Below are 21,131 nucleotides of genomic sequence, written 5' to 3'. Positions count from 1 at the left end.
AAATGCAACACAGATGCCAAGTTATGGTAAAAACTTAATTGATGTTGTCCCTTTCATTCACCCTCACAACAGGGTCAGAATCCCCAGATACGAGAATCTTGGGTGGCCCTCATGGAAGGACATGCTGGAGCACCATTGAGCCAAAAGAAGCCCTGTCCTGGAAATAACATCCAACTTGCAGCGAGACACAAATGTGTGATATTAGACGAAGTGGCTGCTGTACAAATTTCGATAGAAGTTCTGGCATAAAAAGCTGAGGAAGTAGTCATAGCTCTGGTACAGTGCGCCTTAGGAAGTTTAGTTGTGTAAGAACTTACCATAATGATAGACTACGTCCTCTTCTCTGTTGCAGTATTCCTGACATAAGGGAGTTGTCTGCCAAGGTGATGACCCAACATCAGCCAGTATACCAAAGTCTTTTACTACCCAAGGTATGTGGTACGTCTGACATGGGCCATCAGCAAATGACCATACAAGACGTACGCACACACCACCCTCAGAACTGAAGCACCGGTAAGAGACAGTAAGGGAATGAGAATCAATCCATCCAAGAAAGCTAGGAAGTGGGGGACGGAGGGAGGGTTGCAATACTGCAACAGAGAAGAGAAAGACATCTAGTTATGCAAGAACTTACCATAACAAAACAATCCATGTCCTTTTATTCTTCTGTATTCCTGACATAAGGGAGAGTACAAAAGGTCATGAGGAAAGGGAGGAGGAAGTGGCAGAAGAATTTTCTAGGAAGAAATGGAGAATGGCCCTGGCAAACGCTGCCCTGGCTCTGGAGACAAGTCCAGCTTATAGTGTTTAGTGAAGGTGTGGACAGATATTCCAAGTGGTAGCCTCTAGTATAGAGTTGGCATCCAAGCCCCTGAGGAAGGCTGCGGATGAAAATGCCTTGGTAGAGTGAGCTTTGAATGAGCCAGAAAAACCTTACCATGGTGAGTGTAGCAAAAGGCAACAGATATGGATACCCAAATTGGAAATGGCCTGTTTGGACACAGGCAAATAACGTGAGCTGCCTGTGCACATCCAGGTTGTGCAGGATCCTCTCAACACTATTCTGAGATTAAGGGGAAGAAAGTAGGTAGGTGAGCTGCCTGGTTTAGGTACAACTCATTGACAACCTTTGACAATGGGTCCCTAAACCGGGGGGGAGGTCTCTGATATGAAGACACTTTTTGAGGAATTTAGTTTGGACTCTGGAGGCTAAGGGAGAAGCTAGTGGCAAATGGGCAGAGAAAGCTGACAAATGGGCTTTAATGGAAGAGTATGCTAATCCTGCATTAACCAATTCACACAGACCAGACAGGACCACAGGAGGATCTGCCATCAATGGGTCCTGGTTCCTAGACAGACACCAGAAGGAGAACCTCTTCCCTCTTGGAGACTTAAGATTTTCTAGTAGGTTTCCTGGCCTCCTCAGAGTAAAGGTTTCTGAATAGGATCAGGGCTCTATCACCCACAGGGTCAGCTGAAGGGTTTCCAAATGTGGGTGGAAGAGTGAGCCCTTGTTCTGTGTTAGTAGGTCCACTCTTTGGGGTAGCCTGTGGTGACTGCCTATGGCTAGCTAGAAGAGAAGGGGGAAGCAATGCTGTCTTGGCCAATAGGGAGCTACCAGCAAGATGTTTGGCTTGTCCTGTTGGATTTTCAATAGGACTTTCGGAATGAGTGTTAGGGGAGAGAATGCATAGAGGAATTTCTCCTTCCAGGAGATTGAAAAAGACATTAAACTCCCCATGCCTGAGGATGGTATTCTCTGGCACAAAACTGACGGAGCAATTTGTTCATGGGGGAGGCAAACGAGTCTCTCTGGAATACCCCACTGGAGGTCAATGTCCAGAAACATCTGTGAAGCATCCATTCATGGGCTTGTGTTCTGGATCTGCTTATGGTGTCTGCCACAGTATTATGGCTGGGGGGGGGGGGTGTACACTGCCTAGAGGGGTACAACTAAGGAGGAGAGCTAGATCCCAGACCTGCATGGTTAGTATGCACAAGAGATAGGATCTGGTACCTCCTGCTTGTTTATATACCACAAGACTATCATACTGCCTATGTGTACACGTAATCTCCCTGGTTTGATAAGTGACCAAGGTTTGGAGGGCAAAAAATGAATGCCCTCATTTCTTACCTATGTGGTCCTTCCTTTGGAAGGGAGATCACTCTCCTTGAGTCATGTAGAGGTCTAAGGCTGCCCCCCAACCAGTGCTCGATGCACCTGTGAACAGAACCAGAGTTGTTGGCAGAGGGTGAATGGGGAGACCTGAATTTTAGAATCATGAAGTCCACCACTGGAGCTCCTTCTTGAGACAAAGGAGTAAGGCGATTAGGTGTTTTAGAAGGTTAGGATGTTGAAACCATACTGATTTGAGTAACTATTGGGAGTTTCCTCATGTGATGTCTTGCTAGAGGAAGCACTGGAATGGTAGATGCCATCAGCCCCAAGATTATGAGGAATTGTCTGGCAGAAAATCAGACTTAGGTGGTGTCTCTCTGCAAAGTTTAGCGAGATCTCCAGTGTCTTGGAAGGAGAGACAGTATCATGCTCAGGGTTTGGAATCTGCAGCTCAGAAATGAGACCTTGGGCTGGGTCCAGGGATGATTGCTTGAAGTTGATGGTAAATCTCAGGTCTTTCAAGAATGGCAATTGCCATTTGGAAGCATTTGTTCAATTCTGCTTGAGAAGTAGATTGGATTAAGAGGTAGTCCACGTATGGGTACATTAAGATCCCCTGGAGCCTGCAAAAGGCCACTACTAGGGTTATACATTTTATGAAGACTCTTGGAGCTGTGCAGAGTCCAAAAGGCAAAGCTGACAACCGAGTGCAAAGATCCCACAGAAAATCATAGGAATCTCCTGTACCTGGGGTAGATGGGAATATGGAGGTAGGCATCCTTGATATCTATGGAGGCAAGAAATGCCTGAGGCAGGATAAGGGGAAATAGAGCAAGGGTAACATTTCGAAAGGACTGAGGAAGTCATTCAGGTAAGAAGTCTAGAATTGGCCTCAATGGTCCTTTCCAGGAACTAGGAAAAGGTGGGAGTAAAAGCTTCTTCCCCTTGGGGAACAAGTTCTATAGTGCCCTGTTGTAAGAGTTCTTGGGAGGACTAGACTGAAAAGGGGGGCCTGATCTTTTGGTGGTAGGGGAATTCCCCTGAAGGTTGGGACCTTGTGCCAAACCATGACGTACTCCCTCTTGATGACGCTTAGCACCCAAGAGTCCTGATTGATGGCTGTTTGCTGCTGGCCTGTGTCAGATTTACTACCCAAGGTGAGTGGTACAAGACTTTGGTATACTGGCACACATTGGGTTGTCACCTTGGCAGGCAACTCCCTTGTGTCAGGAGCACTGCAGAAAGTAGAGTTGTGTACACTTACCATACATGTAGATGTTAAGAGTGTATTCACTGTTGCAGTCATCACACCTGGGTTATCTGCTTGCAGGTAGCCCTCAGTCGGCCCGAATACCAGAGACTTGGTATTTCTGCGTCGGATGCTGTCGCTCCACGACTGACACCAGGGGTATAAAAACAGGCAGCAGACGCCATTACATCAGTTTTTCTTGCCCCAAATGTCAGGAGCCCCCCCCCCCCCCAAATAGGGAGCCAGGTTATGGTGGGGAAAACACTAGTAAAGTAAATACCAATAGCCTGAAAGGGGTGAGTAATAGCTATAGAGAGGAGAGAGAGAGAAAGAAAAACCAGGGGGCTGGGAGGGAAAAGTACAGTTTTGTACCTACCATAAATGTAGATGTTTGAGTGCTAATACAGCTGCAGTAATCACAGATGGGTTCTCTGCCGTCAGGCGGTCCCTCGGTCGGCCGAATTCCAAAGTCTTGGTCCGGCGTTGGTTGTTGTCGCTTCCTCTGACGTCAGTGAGGCCAGAGTATATAAGACACAGCCGACGCCATGTTCTTCAGTCTTTCTTGCCCCAGATGTCAGGTGCCCCCAGAAGGAAGGCAATACATAAACTGTGCTTATATGTATATACAAGCAATGCAATATAATCCAAAATAAGTGGTTGCAAGCAAATAAACCAAAGAAGGATAACCCAGTCAGGTTGTATGAAGGGGTTGTTAGGCCCCATGCCTTTACCAAGTGGGGAAAGGAGGGAGGGAAACCTGTACTGCAGCTGTATTAGCACTCTAACATCTACATTTATGGTAGGTACAAAACTGTACTATGCTCATCGTGCATACAGCTGCAGTAATCGCAGATGGGTAGAGTCCCAAAGCTACGCACAGGGTGGTAGGTACTAGGAGGAACTGGGTTGAGCCAGAATGCCCTGCAAAACAGCAGTGGCAAAGCCTGCTCTTGTTCTGGAATATAAAGGCAGGTGGTAGTGTTTTGTGAAGGTATGTACAGAACTCCAAGTGGCTGCCTCCAAAATATCTTTGGTAGGAACTCCTCTGAGGAAGGCTGTAGAGGTAGCTGTGGCCCTGGTGGAGTGTGATCTGATACCTGTAGGAACAGATTTCCCATGATAGGAATAACAAAACCGTATGCAGTGGCCTATCCACTTTGAAATAGTCTGCTTGGAAACTGGCTTCCCTTGAGCCCCTACAGCATAGGACACAAAGAGTTGTTCTTTTCCTGAAGGACTTTGTTCTGTCCAAATAGTAACGTAGCTGCCTATGGATGTCTAAAGAATGTAGTAGCCTTTCCCCTTTGTTTTGAGGATTGGGGTAAAAGGTAGTAAGGTGTATGGCTTGATTTAAGGCTACCCTGGATACCACTTTAGGCATAAATGATGGGTTGGTACGAAGGGCAACCCTGTCCTGATGGAAAACGAGAAAGGGCTGCACCGCCATGAGGGCCTGTAGTTCCGAAACTCTACGAGCTGAAGTGACAGCCAGAAGGAAGGCAGTTTTCCAGGACAAATATTGCAAATCTGTTGATGCAGCTGGTTCAAAAGGAGGCAGTGTTAACTTTTCTAGTATGCAATTAAGATCCCAGGCTGGTATTGGTTGTCTCCTTGGTGGTCTTATATTCTTAGCCCCTCTGAGGAACTGTCTTAAGAGTGGGTGAGAAAATAAAGGAGGATCCGTGTTGAATTCTGCAGAAATGGCTGAGGCATGGATTTTTATGGAAGAAAATGAAAGTCCACTGTTCAGCAGTTCAGCTAGGTACTGTAATAGATGAGGCAAGTTCAGTTTTCTAGGGTCCTGGCCTTTTTTCTCATTCCAAGAACAAAACCGCTTCCATTTTGCGGAATAAGCTTTTCTAGTAGACGGCATTCTGGCCTCCAAAATGACATCCTGCACCTCCTTGGAGAGTAGTGTCTGTTGTGGTGTTAAGGGATTTTCCATGCAGAGAGATTGAGTGCTTTCAGCTGACTGAAGAGTTTTGTAGCTGTGCTGAGTCAGCAGTAAAGGTATTAGAGGCAGGGACCGGGGGGGGGGGGGGGGAGTACGTGTTAGGCTCCTCAGCAGTGGGTACCAGTGTTGCCTTGGCCAATCTGGAGCAATCAGTATCATCTTCGGTCTGTCTGCTCTTGCTTTCAAAAGCACCTTGGGCAGAAGAGGCAGAGGTGGAAATGTGTAAACTGTCCATGCTGTCCAACTGAATGAAAGGGCGTCCACTCTCCAGGCCTTTGGATGAAAGGTCCTCGAACAAAACTTTTCCAATTGATGATTCCTGTGGGAGGCAAAAAGATCTATGTCTGGCCTCCCCCACACTTGGATTATTTCTGTAAACACCTGAGGATGTAACTTCCATTCGTGTGGATCTGTCATATTTCTGCTTAAATTGTCTGCCAGCGTGTTTTCCAATCCTGGCAGGTACTGTGCTTGAAGTTCGATTCGCCATTCCAGAGCCAAGTTCCAGAGAGTCATGGCTAGTCTGCACACAAGGGGTATGAATGAGTTCCTCCTGGTTTGTTTATGTACCACATTACTGTGGTGTTGTCTGTTCTTATTAGTAATTGTCCTGGATGCAGGAAGTCCTTGAAAGCTGTAACTGCATTTATTACTGCTAGCATTTCTTTTTGATTGATGTGAAGGTGCTTTTCCTTTTGGGACCATTTGCCCTGGATGCACTGTGCGCCCCCCAGGCGTAATCTGAAGAGTCTGTTGTGATAACTTGCTTTGCTTGAGGCTTGCAGAATGGGAGGCCTGTTTGCTTGACATGCTTGGGCCCACCATAGAAATTCCTTTTGCAAACATGGGATTATTGGTATTATTGTTTCAAAACTGTGATTGTGTTGAGACCATAGGTTTTTTTAGGTACCATTGAAGTTTCCTCATATGCAGCTTTGCACATGGGATTAAAAGAATGCAAGATGCCATGAATCCCAGAGCCTGCAGGATTTTCCTTGCAGTAAGCCTGGTACTTTTTTCTAGTATTTTGAAGTACTGAGATAGTTTCCCCTGTTTTTCTGGCGTAAGGTAGGCCATCTGGGTGTTTGTGTCCAAGTTGGCACCCAGGAAAATTATTTTCTGAGATGGTGTTAGCCTTGATTTCTCTCTGTTGATTGTGTATCCCAGAGCATGCATTAACCGTGTCACATATGCCAGATGTTCCAGATGTATGTGCTTGCTGTCCGCTTGGATCAGGCAGTCGTCCAAATAAGGGTAAATTTGTATCCCTTGAAGTCTGCAGTAGGCAATCACTGATGCCAGGCACTTTGTGAATACTCTGGGCGCAGTAGATAAGCCAAAGGGCAATGCAGAGAATTGATAGTGGATTGAACCTGCAAGAAATCTGAGGTATCTTCTGCAGCTTTGTCCGATTGGGACATGCAGGTATGCCTCCTTGAGGTCCAATGTTACCAGCCAAAACCCCTTGCCAGGCATGGGAAGAAGTTGCTGTAATGTGAGCATCTTGAATTTTGGTACGAGTAGAAATGTGTTTAGGATGGATAAGTCCAAAATGGGTCTCCAGTCGGTTCCTTTCCTTGGTACCAGAAAAAGTCTTGAATAGAAACCTTGACCTTGTTCGTGAGTAGGTACCTCTTGAATAGCTCTCATGCTTATGAGCTTTGAAATTTGTAGTTGTGCCTCTGCCCTTTGATTCAGTGGCAGGTTGGGCATGCCTCATTTTTGGAAGAGTGTGAAATTGAAATTTGTAGCCTCTGTTTATAACGTCCAGGATCCATTTGTCTGTTGTGACAATATGCCAATTGCCTGCAAATAATGCTAGCTTTCCTCCCAAAGGTGCTGCCAGCTGAGACATGCTTGGCATGGAAATGAGGGAGTCATTGGATTTGCTTCCTGTATTGTTGTGCACTGTCCTCGCCACCTCTTGGTGCTGGAGTTTGCCATTGCCGACCTCTATATGATCCTTGTGATTGCCCTCTGCCCCTTGTGCGCCTGTATCTACCTCTTTGGGGCTTGTCAGTGGCTGGGAAGGACCAGTTTTTTGAAGGCCAATTTCTGCTAAGGCGTGGGTTGGACCTGTAAAAAGGCTTTGACAGTTTGCATAGATTTGGCTTTTTCCTCCATTTTCCGAACTATCTCCTCAGCATTAGTACCAAACAGCACATCCTTTTGTAAAGGAGCATCTAGAAGTTTAGCTTTCACATGATCAGGCAAGTTTTGTTCTCTAAGCCAGGCATGTCTGCGAATGACTGATCCTGTAGCAGCCGCTCTACTTGAGGCCTCTAGGGCATCAAAACCACATTGTAAAGTATGTTTACCCACTTGCTCTGCACTGTGCATCATATCCTGTAACTCCTTCAAATCTGGTTGTTCAGGTTGAGACATTTTATTCCTTAATTGTGATAACAGGAACGGTTGATATTTAAGCATATGAAACTGACAATTTAAGGCACTCATGGCTAGGGTGGCCGAGGTATATACCTTTTTTCCCCACCTTTCTAAAGACCTTGACTCTCTTTCTGCAGGAAGAGGGTTCTTGACAGTGGAGGCCTTCAATCCCTTGGGGCCTTGTGAAATGGTTTCAGGGTCAGCATTATGGCTTTTGAAGAGAAATTGGTGAGAGTTAGGTACTCTGTAGTACCCATCAGGTTTGACTGGTGCAGGAGGCAGAGAATCCGGGTTAAGGCAAGCCTCCGAAAAACATCATCAAGTATGTCCAAAACAGGGGGTATCGCCAGAGGTCTGTGTTGAGGTAACAAAATAAATTCCCCAAGTCTTTTCTTAGAATCTGAAAAGTCTTGGCCTTCCCAATGCAAGTGTTCCCTCAAGGTGTGTAAGGTTTCCCCAAAGGAAAAATCCTCAGGAGGGGATACAGAAGGTATGGACTGCTCTGCATCCGAATCCTCAAAAGGGGAGTAAAAGTGTTCCTCTACATCAGAATGTTCTGATAAAATGGATCCCTGATCAGAAGAGGGAGAATCTTCCTCCACTCTGGGTCTCTTGTCTGGAGGGGGTTGAGAACCTCTGATAAGAGTAATTAAATCCTCAGCCATTTTAAGCATCTGTTTTTTAGGCATGGGGCCTGGGGATGGGCCCTGTGCAACAGGCCTCTTGGGATGCCTGGCTGCTTTGGATTTAGTAAAGGCCTTAATAGAAAAAGAAGATGAGGGTCTAAAGACACCATGGGTGGAGGTGGACCTGTCCACATTAGTAGGCTCAACATTAGCTTCGGTGGTTGTAGTCTGGGAAAGGGCCGAGGTCCCAGCGGTCTTGGGTACAGAGGACACCGCCAAAGGAGTGTCGTCGGTAAAGTACAGTTTTGTACCTACCATAAATGTAGATGTCCGAGAGGAATGCATCTGCAGTCCTTACAAATGGGTTGTCCTGTCGTCAGGCAGCCCTTCGGTCGGCCGGATTCCAAAGTCTGGGTCTGGCTTCGGCTGGTGTCGCACTTCACCAGACGTCATTGCGGCAGTTATTCGGGTATAAAGGCATCAGCCAACGCCATTTTCCTCTGTTTCTTGCCCCAGATGCCAGGTGCCCTCTTGGTAGGCTAAATTTGGATAAATGCCAAAGTTTCCAAATAGTAGAGAGCAAACACACAAAATAAACATGTGTGTACATATATACAAACAAATACACCATAATAGATCCCCCCCCAAGCTAGCTGAAGATTGGTAAGCACCCTAGGAGTACCTCAGAGGGGAAGGAGGGTGGGTATTCCTGACTGCAGATGCATTCCTCTCGGACATCTACATTTATGGTAGGTACGAAACTGTACTATGTCCTTCAAGGATGCATCTGCAGTCATTACAAATGGGTAGAATACCATAGCTAAACTAGGGGAGGAGGAAATGAGAATAGATTATGGTGTAGTCAGGATCCCTTGCAAAACAGCAGTGGCAAAGCCAGCATGGGATCTAGAGTATAGAGGTAAGTTATAATGCTTGGCAAATGTATGCACGGAGGTCCAAGTAGCAGCCTCTATAATGTCCTTGGTAGCCACTCCTCGTAAGAAAGCTGTGGTAGTGGCTGTGGCTCTTGTGGAGTGAGGCCTGATGTTCTCTGGAGTTTTCTTTCCATGGTAGGAGTAACAAAGTCTAATGCAATTTCCTATCCATTTGGAGATTGTCTGTTTAGAAATTGGTCTTCCTTTTCCTGTTGCATAAGCTACCAGAAGCTGGTCAGTTTTTCTATTGTTTTTTGTCCTGTCCAGGTAGTAGCGTAATTGCCTGTGTACATCCAAGGTATGCAAGAGCTTTTCTCCCCTGTTCTGTGGATTGGGGAAGAATGTAGGAAGGTGGATAGCCTGATTTAAAGAGACTCTGGATACCACCTTAGGCATAAATGTAGGATTTGTTCTCATGGACACTATCTTGATGGAAGATCAGGAAGGGTTGTACTGCCATTAATGCTTGTAGTTCAGAGACCCTTCTTGCTGAAGTTATTGCCAGCAGGAAGGCAGTCTTCCAGGATAGGTATTGCAAGTCTGCTGTAGCTGCTGGCTCGAAAGGAGGTAGAGTCAGTTTTTCTAGCACAAAGTTCAAGTCCCATGCTGGCAATGGAGGTTTCCTGGGAGGTTTTACATTTTTAATTCCCCTTAGAAACTGTCTGAGCAGAGGATGCGAGAAGACAGGAGGATCCAAGCTGTATTGTGCTGAAATAGCTGATGCATGTATCTTAATGGAGGAATAGGACAGGCCTGTGTGGTAGAGCTCCGCCAAGTACTCCAGGATGTTGGCTATGTTCACCAGTGTCACATCTTGCCCCTTTGCAGCACTCCAGATGAGATATCTTTTCCATTTTGCTGCATAATTCTTTGTTGAAGGTCTACGAGCCTCCAGGATTATGTCCTTAACCCTTTGGGATAAATTTGGGTTAATTTGTCATGTAATGTTCCAGGCTGTTAGCTGCAGAGTTTTTAGGTTTGGATGCAGAATGTTGTAGTTGTTCTGTGTCAGCAGTAATGGGATCAGGGGCAGTTTCCATATTTGTTCCCGGGACATGCTCCTCAGCAGTGGGTACCAATGTTGCCTTGGCCAGTCTGGGGCTATCAGAATGATCCTCGGACGTTCCTCTTTGATCTGGAGAAGCACCTTGTGCATCAAAGGAAGTGGTGGGAATGCGTATGCTGTCAGGCTTTTCCAACTGAAGGATAGGGAGTCCACCTTCCAAGCAAGAGGGTGGTAAGTCCTTGTGCAGAATTTCTTCAACTGGTGATTGTATGGGGATGCAAACAAGTCTATTTGTGGGAATCTCCATTTTCTTGTGATGGCTTTGAAGATGTCCGGATGCAGCATCCATTCGTGGGCATCTGTTGTAGTTCTGCTTAAAATGTCTGCTAGAATGTTTTCCTTCCCTGGTACATAAATTGCCTGTAACTGAAGGTTGTAGCTCAGAGCCACATCCCATAGGTCTAGTGCCAGCCGGCATAGGGGGTATGAGTGTGTGCCTCCCTGTTTGTTGATGTACCACATAACTGTGGTGTTCTGTCCTTATCAACAGCTGGCCTTCGTGGAGAAGAGGTCTGAATGCCTGGATTGCCAATTTTACTGCCATCATTTCTTTTAGATTTGTGTAGATGCAGTTGGTCTCGAGTCCATAGGCCTTGAATGCACTTGTCCATAGTGTGTGCCCCCCAACCGAGGTCTGAGGCATCTGTCGTGATAGTTTGTCTTGGTTGACTTTTGCAGAAGGGCAGTCCTGTGTTTGATTGACAGGCCTGAGCCCACCATAAGAACTCTTGCTTCAGGCATGGGATCATTGGAATTTTGGTTTCCAGGCTGTGCTTGTGCTGAGACCACAAATTCTTTAGGTACCACTGTAGCTTTCTCATATGAAGCCTGGCATGAGGGACCAGAATTATGCAGGATGCCATGAAGCCTAGAGCTTGTAGCACTTTTCTTGCAGTTAGATGGCTCTGCTTTGTTAATGCCAAGAAATAGAGAGGAAGTTGCTCTTTCTTTTCTGCAGTTAGAAATGCCATTTGTTTTGATGTGTCCAGTTCTGCACCCAGAAAGGTTATTATTTGGGATGGAATCGGCCTGACTTTTTTGTATTGACTGCGTATCCCAGGGCTTGTAGCAGGTAGATGACTCTTTGTAAGTCTTCTGTTAATTTGTTTTTGTTGTACGCTTGTATCAGGCAGTCGTCCAGATAGGGATAGATTTGAATTCCCTGAAGTCTGCAATGAGCGATTACTGATGCCAGGCATTTCGTGAACACTCTGGGCGCAGTAGATAAGCCAAAGGGCAATGCTGAGAATTGATAATGCTCTGATCCTGCAAGAAATCTGAGGTATCTTCTGCAAATTGGTCTTATGGGGACGTGCAGGTATGCCTCCTTGAGATCTAGAGTTACCAGCCAAGACTCCTTGCCCAGCATGGGAAGAAGCTGCTGTAGGGTCAGCATTTTGAATTTTGGGACAATGAGGAATGTGTTTAAAGCGGACAGGTCTAGAATAGGCCTCCATTTGTTTTCTTTTCTTGGTACCAGGAAGAGCCTGGAGTAAAATCCCTTCCCTTGCTCCATAAATGGTACCTTTTCCACAGCACGCATTCTTAATAATTGAGATATTTGCTTCAGAGCTTCTGCCCTTTGAGAAGGTGGCAGGTTTGGCATTCCTCTCTTTCCTGGTAGTGTATGGAAATGGAACCTGTAACCTTTGTCTATAGTCTGCAAAATCCATTTTTCTCTTGTAATGCAGTGCCAGTTTTTTGAAAATAATGTAAGCTTTCCGCCTAAGGGTGCTTCTAGTTGTTCCCTGGTAGGCGGTGCCACCGCCGAGTCACTGTGATTGAGTTGTTGTAGTGGTGGTGGCTGTATCCGTGCCTCGTTGGTTGTTACCCTGCCACTGGCGACCCCTGTAGGCACCCCTGGATTGGTTTCTGCCTCTAGAGCGCCTATTCCTGCCTCTCTGTGCCTTAGAGGAGTCCGGAAAGGACCAATTCTTGGAGGGCCAATTCCTGCTAAACCTTGGAGGCTGAACTTGTAAGAAATCTTTTACTGTTTGCACAGATTTTGCTTTCTCTTCCATCTTTCAGAACCTGCTGTGCAGGGGCACCAAATAAATTGACCTTGTCCATAGGTGCATCCAAAAGCTTAGATTTGACATGGTCTGGTAATGCCTGCTCTTTCAACCATGCATGTCTCCTGATAACTGTGCCAGTCATGGCTGATCTAAAGGAAGCCTCCAGTGCATCATAGCCACATTTTAAATAATGGTTACTAACCTGCTGTATGTTATGCAACATTTCTTGAACATACTTTGTATCTAAAGATTCTTCAGAGGACAGCTTTTTAGTCAACTGGTCAAGCATGAACTCTTGATATTGAATCATATGAAATTGGCAGTTCACAGCTCTAGCTGACAAAGTAGCAGAGGTGTAAACTTTTTTACCCCATCTCTCTAAGGACCTGGATTCCCTATCAGAGGGGAGGGGGTTTTTAGAAGAAGCAGCTGCTACAGCTTTAGGGCCCTGGGAGATAGTCTCTGGATCTGCAAAAGGGGCCTTATATAAATGGTGATGCGTGTCCGGGACCCTGTAGTACCTATCTGGTTTAGCAGGAGCCGGAGGTAAAGTATCAGGAGTAGTGCAAGCATCATTAAATGCATCATCAACAGATAGAACTGGAGGAATAGCTAAAGGCCTATGCTGTGGTAAGTGTAGAAAGGTCCTAAGCCTTTTTCTGGAGTCTGAGAAATCTTGGCCCTGCCACTGAAACTGTTCCCTCATAGCATGCAAGGTTTCCCCAAAGGAAAATTCCTCAGGAGGAGAGGCTGAAGGGATGGACTCCTCAGCATCAGAGTCTTCGTAAGGAGAATAAGAAGCCTCAGGATGGTCTGAATGTTCTGAATCAGAAGAATCATCTGTGGCTACTGGCTCAGGGGGCTCTGCTCTAGGCCTCTTTTCTGGAGGAGGGAGAGAGGCCCTGTCCGGATGTGGCTGGGATCCACGAATTAAAGTGATGAGATCCTGTGCCAAAGAAAGCATATGGGAGCTGGTGCTGGGCCTGTGAGAGGGGGGCTTGGCAGGCACAGGTTTGGAAGTTTTGGCTGCTTTAGCCCTGGCAAAGGCCTTAATAGACATAGCTGGAGGAGGCCTAGCAGCTCCACGTGCAGGGGTAGAAATATCTAGTGGAATGGTGTCTGATAAATCTTGTGAAATTGCAACAGAAGGCTGGATTTCAGAAGCCGTTTCTACCAGTGTAGAAGAGGCCTCGGTAGAAGGCAAGTTATCGGCTGAAGAAAGAACCGCCTGCTCGGTTTCGGCCGAAACAGAGACACTTGTGGATTGCTTAACCGCGGTTTCAGCCGAAACCGCGGACTGCGAGTGTTGGTCCTTTTCTTTGCGGTCTTTGGTTATTTGCGTAGTTGGAGGATCAGACGGCATAATGTAGGCAAAATCGGAGCCGAAAATCTGTTCAGCAAAGTCCGAGCGACGTTTAAGCGTCCGTCGGTTAAAAGAAGAACAGGCTAGACAAGCTGATACGTCGTGGTCTGGGCCTAAACAATGTATGCAATAGGAGTGGAAATCTTTATGAGGTATTTGTTTCCCACAAGATAAACAGTTATTAACTTTCTCTGACATCGGCTGAGGCAAGAAAGAGTCCCCAACGGGGTACTTAGCTTTATAGAAGTCTTCGAAGTAGTATTCGGTAGTAGTAATCAGCTTCTGCTTCGGGCGCCACGCGGCAAGAAAGACTGAGGAAAATGGCGTCTGCTGATGCCTTTATACCCGAATAACTGCCGCAATGACGTCGGGTGAAGTGCAACACCAGCCGAAGCCAGACCCAGACTTTGGAATCCGGCCGACCGAAGGGCTGCCTGACGACAGGACAACCCATTTGTAAGGACTGCAGATGCATCCTTGAATGACATTCAGGGACTGCAAAGGCGTCTCGCTAAGAACCGGACCACGTGTAGCCTGTTTTGGCGTGGTGTCGGCGGGGACCGCGGGCCTCGCAAGTCGGTCCTTCTTGCGTTTGTTGGACAAAACGGTAGTCTGAGAGTCCGACGACATCTTAAAATCGAAAGCTTTACCAAAATAGTGTTGGGCGAACACCGCCCGACGCTTAGTGAGTTTATTGAAGGTAGCGCAAAAGCGACAGCCCGAGACGTCGTGGTCTGGGCCTAAACAAGGTATGCAGAGGGAATGGAAATCCTTACGCGGTATTTGCTTCCCACAAGAAATACAATTAACTTTTTCTGACATCGGTCTGAGGCAAGAAAAGGTTCCCCAACGGGGTACTTAGCTTTAATGAAGACTTCGGTTTCCAAAATTTTTGTAATTCAGGAGCTGGCCGACCGGTACTTGCGAACTGCTTCTGCTTCGGGCACCGCACGGCAAAAAAAGAACATGGCGTCGGCTGTGTCTTATATACGCTGGCCTCACTGACGTCAGAAGAGGAAGCGACAACCGACGCCGGACCAAGACTTTGGAATTCGGCCGACAGAGGGACCGCCTGACGGCAGAGAACCCATCTGTGATTACTGCAGCTGTATGCACGATGAACATCCAGGACTGCAACAGTGAATACACCAACATGTACATTTATGGTAAGCGCACACAAAGTACAGTTTTGTACCTACCATAAATGTAGATGTTCGAGGATCCCCATTGCTGCAGTCCTTACTATTGGGTATAGTCCGCATCCAGTCGGCCCGAATACCAGAGTATAAGGCTGACGTCGGTCAGGGCGCATTAGACTGACGTCAGTACGTCAGGGTACTAATGCGCATGACCGACGCCATATCCTCAGTCTTTTCTTGCCCCAGATGTCAGAAGACCCTAAAAAGACAAGGCCCAAAATACCTGCACCAAAAATATGTACAATATATACAAGAATATATACAACAAATATAAGCATGTAACCTCACCTACCCAACCACCCCTAAACACAGAGGGGAAGGAGGGAGGGTAAATTGGACTGCAGCAATGGGGATCCTCGAACATCTACATTTATGGTAGGTACAAAACTGTACTATGTTCTTCGTTCCCCATTGCTGCAGTCCTTACTATTGGGTAGAATCCCAAAGCAGAGGTAAGGGAGGCTGGCAAATCATAAAGAAGCAGGAGCTGACAACATGCCTTGCAAAACAGCTGTGGCAAAACCAGCCCTAGACTTAGAGTAGATAGGAAGGTGATAATGCTTAGAGAAAGTATGCACTGAACTCCAAGTAGCTGCTTCCAAAATATCCTTAGTTGCCACCCCTTAGAAATGCTGTTGAAGTGGCAGTAGCCCTAGTGGAATGAGGCCTAATCCCAGCTGGAATCTCCTTGCCATGATGGGAATAACAAAATGCAATGCAAAAGCCAATCCACCTAGAAATAGTTTGTTTTGACACAGGCTTGCCCTGCGAACTCAAAGCAAAAGAAACAAACAACTGCTGAGACTGCCTGAAATCCTTAGTCCTGCTTAAATAATAACGCAATTGCCTGTGTACATCTAAAGTGTGCAAAATCTTTTCCCCTTTATTTTGGGGTCTGCATAAAAAGTAGGCAAATGAATAGTTTGGTTTAAAGCCACACTAGAAACCACCTTAGGCATAAAGGAAGGATTAGCGTAATGATACCCTATCCTTATGGAAAATCAAAATGGCTCTACTGCCATAAGGGCCTGCAACTCAGACACCCTTCTTGCAGAAGTAATAGCCAACAGAAAAGCAGTCTTCCATGACAAGTATTTCAATTCAGCAGTAGCCGAGGCTCAAAAGGTTGTAGAGTAAGTTTTTCCAACACAAAATTGAGATCCCAAGCAGGAGTAGGAGCTCTACGTGGGGGTCTTATATTCTTTGCCCTCTAAGAAACTGCTTGAACAAAGGATGCGAAAACAATGGTGGGTCACAATCATAATGAGCTGAAATTGCTGCAGCATGAATCTTAATGGAAGAGAAGGACAAACCTTTGTCCAATAACTCAGTAAGATATTGAAGAGCCACACTCAAATTAGGCTCAGAAACCTGCAAATTCTTTGCTGTACTCCAAAATAAAAATCTCTTCCATTTTTCTGCGTACACTTTCCTTGTACTAGGTCTTCTAGCTTCCATAATCACATTTAAAACTTGTTGAGGAAGTTGAGACCTGCTGTGTTTCAACACAGAATATGCCAGGCTGTTAGATGAAGAGAGTGAAGCTTGACATTGAGCAGATGACCATCCTCCTGAGATAACAGATGAGGAATCAGAGGTAAAGGCCATGGAGGCTTCCTTACCAGACTCCGTAGTAGTGGGTACCAGTGTTGCCGAGGCCAATCTGGAGCTATCAAAATCATCCTTGGCCTGTCTTGTCTGACCTTTAATAGTACCTTTGGAAGAAGAGGCAGAGGAGGAAAGGCATACACATGAAGGTTTTTCCAACTGAAAGACAGAGCATCCACTTTCCAAGCTGTGTGATGAAACCCCTTTGTGCAATACTGTGGCAGCTGGTGGTTTAGTGGAGAAGCGAACAGATCTATGTCTGGAGTTCCCCATGACACTGTCAATTTTTGAAATACATGAAGATCCAGTTTCCACTCGTGGGGATCCATGATTTGTCTGCTTAACACATCTGCTAAGGAGTTCTGTGCTCCCGGCAGAAACCTTGCCTGAAGAGTTAGTTGCAAGCTTAGCGCAGTCTCCCATAAAATCATTGTTTGCCTGCATAGAGGATAAGAATGTGTTCCCCCTTGCTTGTTGATGTACCACATGACAGTTGTGTTGTCTGTTAGAATCAACACCTGCCCTGGAAGAAGTAACTCCTTGAAAGCCATTAATGCAAACTGGACTGCTAACATCTCCTTCATGTTGATATGTAGATGCTGTAGTCTGGCAGGCCACTTGTCTTGTATCCACTTTCCATTTAGATGAGCTCCTCAAGCAATGTCCGAGGCATCTGTCGTTAAAATCTGACTCGCCTCTGGCCGGGTCACAGAGAGTCCCTTGTTTAGGTGACATTCCTGAGCCCACCACAAAATTCTTTTTGAAGGCAAGGTATTATTTGAATGACAGTGTCCAAATCCTGGCAGTGCTGTGTCCATACATTTTGAGATACCATTGTAGCTTCCTCATATGCAGTTTGGCATTGGGAAGCACCAGAATACAAGATGCCATGAACCCTAATGCTTGAAGGACTGTCCTTGCAGTCAGCACGGACTGATGAGATAGTTGATGGAAGTAAAGTGATAGACTCTTTTGTTTGTCCGGGGTTAAAAGGCCATCTGGGCTGCTGTATTCAGTCTCACACCCAGAAAGCACATGTCTTGAGAGGGTACTAGACTGGACTTTATTTCGTTCACAGAATACCCTAGGCATCTTAGCACTGCTATGACATATTCCAGATGCTGTAGAAGGTCTTCCTTTTCTTGAGCCAGAATCAGGCAGTCGTCCAAGTAAGGATAGATTTGAATTCCTTGAAGCCTGAAGTAAGCTATCACTGGAGCCAGAACCTTTGTGAATACTCTGGGCAGTAGATAAGCCAAAGGGCAATGCAGAGAACTGATAATGAGAATTTCCAGCTAGAAACCGCAGATACTTCCTGCAACTTAGCCTTATAGGCACATGAAGGTAAGCTTCCTTGAGATCTAAAGTTACCATCCAGTGATCTTTGCCCAGCAGAGGTAAAAGCTGTTGTAACGTCAACATCTTGAACTTGGGAATGTCCAGAAAAGTGTTGAGGAGAGATAAATCCAAAATTGGTCTCCACGTGTTCCCCTTCTTTGGTACTAGGAACAGGCGAGAATAAAATCCTAGGCCCCTTTCTGATACAGGGACTGGCTGAATGGCCCCCATCTGGAGTAACTGAGAAACTTGCTTGTGAGCCTCTTTTCTTTGTGGAGGAGGAACGTCTGGCATGCCTTTGAAAGGGGGCATTGTATGGAAATAAAATCTGTAACCGTGGTGAATATCATCCAACACCCATTTGTCTTGAGTAATTAAATCCCAATTTTCTTTGAAAAGAGACAGTCTTCCTCCCAAAGGAGCTGCCAGGCGAGAATCTACTGGCATCTGAAAAGACAGGTCATTGGGTCTGTTTACGAAAGGACTGACCCCTGCCCTCACCAGAAGTCTGAGCAGGTGAACTCCCTGTTCTAGGCCTAAAAGAACCCTGAGCCCTGCCCCTACCACGTCTAGACCTACCCCTAGACTGGGAATCATAAGCAGGATATGTCCACCCCTTAGCAGGCCAATTTCTACTAAACTTCGGTGGCTGCACCTGCAAGAAATCTTTAACAGTTTGCATAGACTTAGCTTTGTCCTCCATTTTCTTTAAAACTGCTTCCACAGGCGATCCAAACAACACATCAGACTGTAAAGGAGCATCCAAAATCCTTGTCTTAACATGCTCAGCTAAATTCTGATCCTTCAACCAGGCATGCCTGCGAAGAACAGAACTAGTAGCAGCCACCCTCGAGGAGGCCTGTACAGCATCAAAACCACATTGCAAAGAATGCTTACCCACTTGTTCAGACACATGAACCAAATCCAGCAATTCTTTACACTCAATACCTTCCGCCAAAGCATCCACCTTAGATTTTAATTGTGAAAGGAGATAATTCTGATATTTTAGCATGTGAAACTGACAATTCAATGCTCTCATGGCTAGAGTGGAAGAAGTATACACTTTCTTTCCCCACCTATCCAAAGCCCTTGCCTCTTTATCAGTGGGAACAGGATTTTTAATCACAGAAGCTTTAACACCTTTAGGCCCTTGAGAAATAGTTTCTGGGTCCGCCCTAGGACTCTTAATGAGCTTCGGGCACCCTATAATACCCATCAGGCTTAACAGGAGCAGGAGGCAAAGAGTCTGGGTTTAGGGAAGCCTCTGCAAAAACATCTTCCACCACATTCAACACAGGAGGAATAGCTAAGGGCCTATGCTGGGGTAAAAACAAGAATTCCCTAAGCCTTTTCCTGGAATCAGAGTAATCCTGGCCTTCCCATTTAAAGTGCTCCCTCATGGAATGCAGAGTCTCTGAAAATGAGAAATCCTCAGGAGGAGAAGCTGTAGGAGTGGAATCATCCACATCAGAATCAGAATAAGTAGGATACTCCTGCAAGTCTTCCAGAAGACTCTGAAGCCTCTGAACACTGTTCAAAACTATCAAACTCGGTTCCACCCTAGGCCTCTTATCAGGCGGGGCATAGAACCTCTAATCATAGTAATCAAATCTTCTGCCATTTTAAGCATATGTTTCTTAGGTACAGAACCCGAAATGCTAGGAGAAGCCCCCACTGAAGCTGAACTAGGCCTACCTCTCAAAGAAGTTTTGGCAACAGAAGGAGAGGCTCTAACTACCTTGGGAAGAGAGGGAAGAACAGTTACCTGAGAAGCCCTTCAGCCTGGCCTACCTCCTGAGAAGGCACATCCTGTAACAGTAAAGTTTCTGCCTGAGACTCCATGGAAACTCCTGGCAAAACCTCTGGCTCCACTGAGCCTTCTAAAGAACCGACGTCCGGGACTGCCGGTTCATCAACCCTAGGCTTCGCTGTTTTGTCCTTGCGCTTCTTGGACAAAGCGGTGTCGGAGCATCCGGCGGCATTTTATAATTGCAACGCTTCCCAAACACTAACCTGGCACAGTCTAACCTCCTCTTAATAGTGCGTTTGTTAAACCTAGCACAAGAGCGGCAACCAACAACGTCGTGCTCAGGCCCTAAACAAGGTATACACAAGGTATGGTAATCCCTATGAGGTATCTGTTTCCCACAAGAAATACAGTTATTCACTTTTTCTGACATCCGGTTAAATACTGAGGCAAGAAAAAACAAAATGTTCCCAACGGGTACTTAGCCAACTCTGTTTCGGTCTGAAACTCCGGTTTCGGAAATATTTCAGAACGCCAACCTGCACTCGCAAAATTGCTTCTGCATCGGACCATGCGGCAAAAAAGACTGGGGATATGGCGTCGGTCATGCGCATTAGTACCCTGACGTACTGACGTCAGTCTAATGCGCCCTGACCGACGTCAGCCTTATACTCTGGTATTCGGGCCGACTGGATGCGGACTATACCCAATAGTAAGGACTGCAGCAATGGGGAACGAAGAACATCTGCAATATGTTCTGTTTCACTGTTGCAGTCATCACATTTGGGTGGATTCCCAAAGTTGGTGTGGAGCCAGTCAAGATTTAGGGCTGGTTAGTATGCCTTGCAGGACTGCTGTTGCAAAACCTGCCCTGGATTTGGAAAAGATAGGCAGGTGGTAGTGCTTGGTGAAGGTGTGTACAGAAAGTACAGTTTTGTACCTACCATAAATGTAGATGTTCGAGTGCTAATACAGCTGCAGTCATAACAGATGGGCTATCCTGCCGTCAGGCGGGTCCTTGGTCAGCCGAATTCCAAAGTCTAGGTCTGGCATCGGATGTCGTCGCTTCTTCCCTGATGCCAGTGCGGCAGGGGTATAAAAGAACCGGCCGACGCCATTTTCTTCAGTTTTTCTTGCCCCAGATGTCAGGTGCCCCCAGAAGGAAGGCAAAACATAAATTTATGTAATAATGCAATGCAATATAATCAAAAAACAGTAGTTGCAAGCAAATACACCATAAAAGAATACCCCAATCAGGTTGTATGAGGAGGTGTTAGCCATTAGGCCTGTCCCAAGAGGGGGAAGGAGGGGGGGAAACCTGGACTGCAGCTGTATTAGCACTCTAACATCTACATTTATGGTAGGTACAAAACTGTACTATGTTCATCGTGCATACAGCTGCAGTCATAACAGATGGGTAGAATCCCAAAGCTAAAAAAGGGGTGGTAGGCACTAAGTGGAACTAGGAGGAGCAAGGATGCCCTGCAAGACTGCAGTGGCAAAGCCCGCTCTAGATTTGGAGTA

The 21,131-nt window shown here is 46.2% G+C and overlaps 1 protein-coding gene across 1 annotated transcript in view; it reads right to left on the bottom strand.

The window, feature by feature from the left end:
* Positions 1-21,131, bottom strand: part of EIF3F (eukaryotic translation initiation factor 3 subunit F) — a 616,919-nt gene that overhangs the window by 395,127 nt on the left and 200,661 nt on the right. The window lies entirely within an intron of this gene.

This window comes from Protopterus annectens, chromosome 17.part0, assembly GCF_019279795.1.
Source record: "Protopterus annectens isolate FY-2018-M chromosome 17.part0, PAN1.0, whole genome shotgun sequence".
In the NCBI taxonomy this organism is placed as follows: Eukaryota; Metazoa; Chordata; order Ceratodontiformes; family Protopteridae; genus Protopterus; species Protopterus annectens.
Note: the sequence above shows the minus strand (reverse complement) of the source record. Positions and strands in the feature narration are given on the sequence as shown.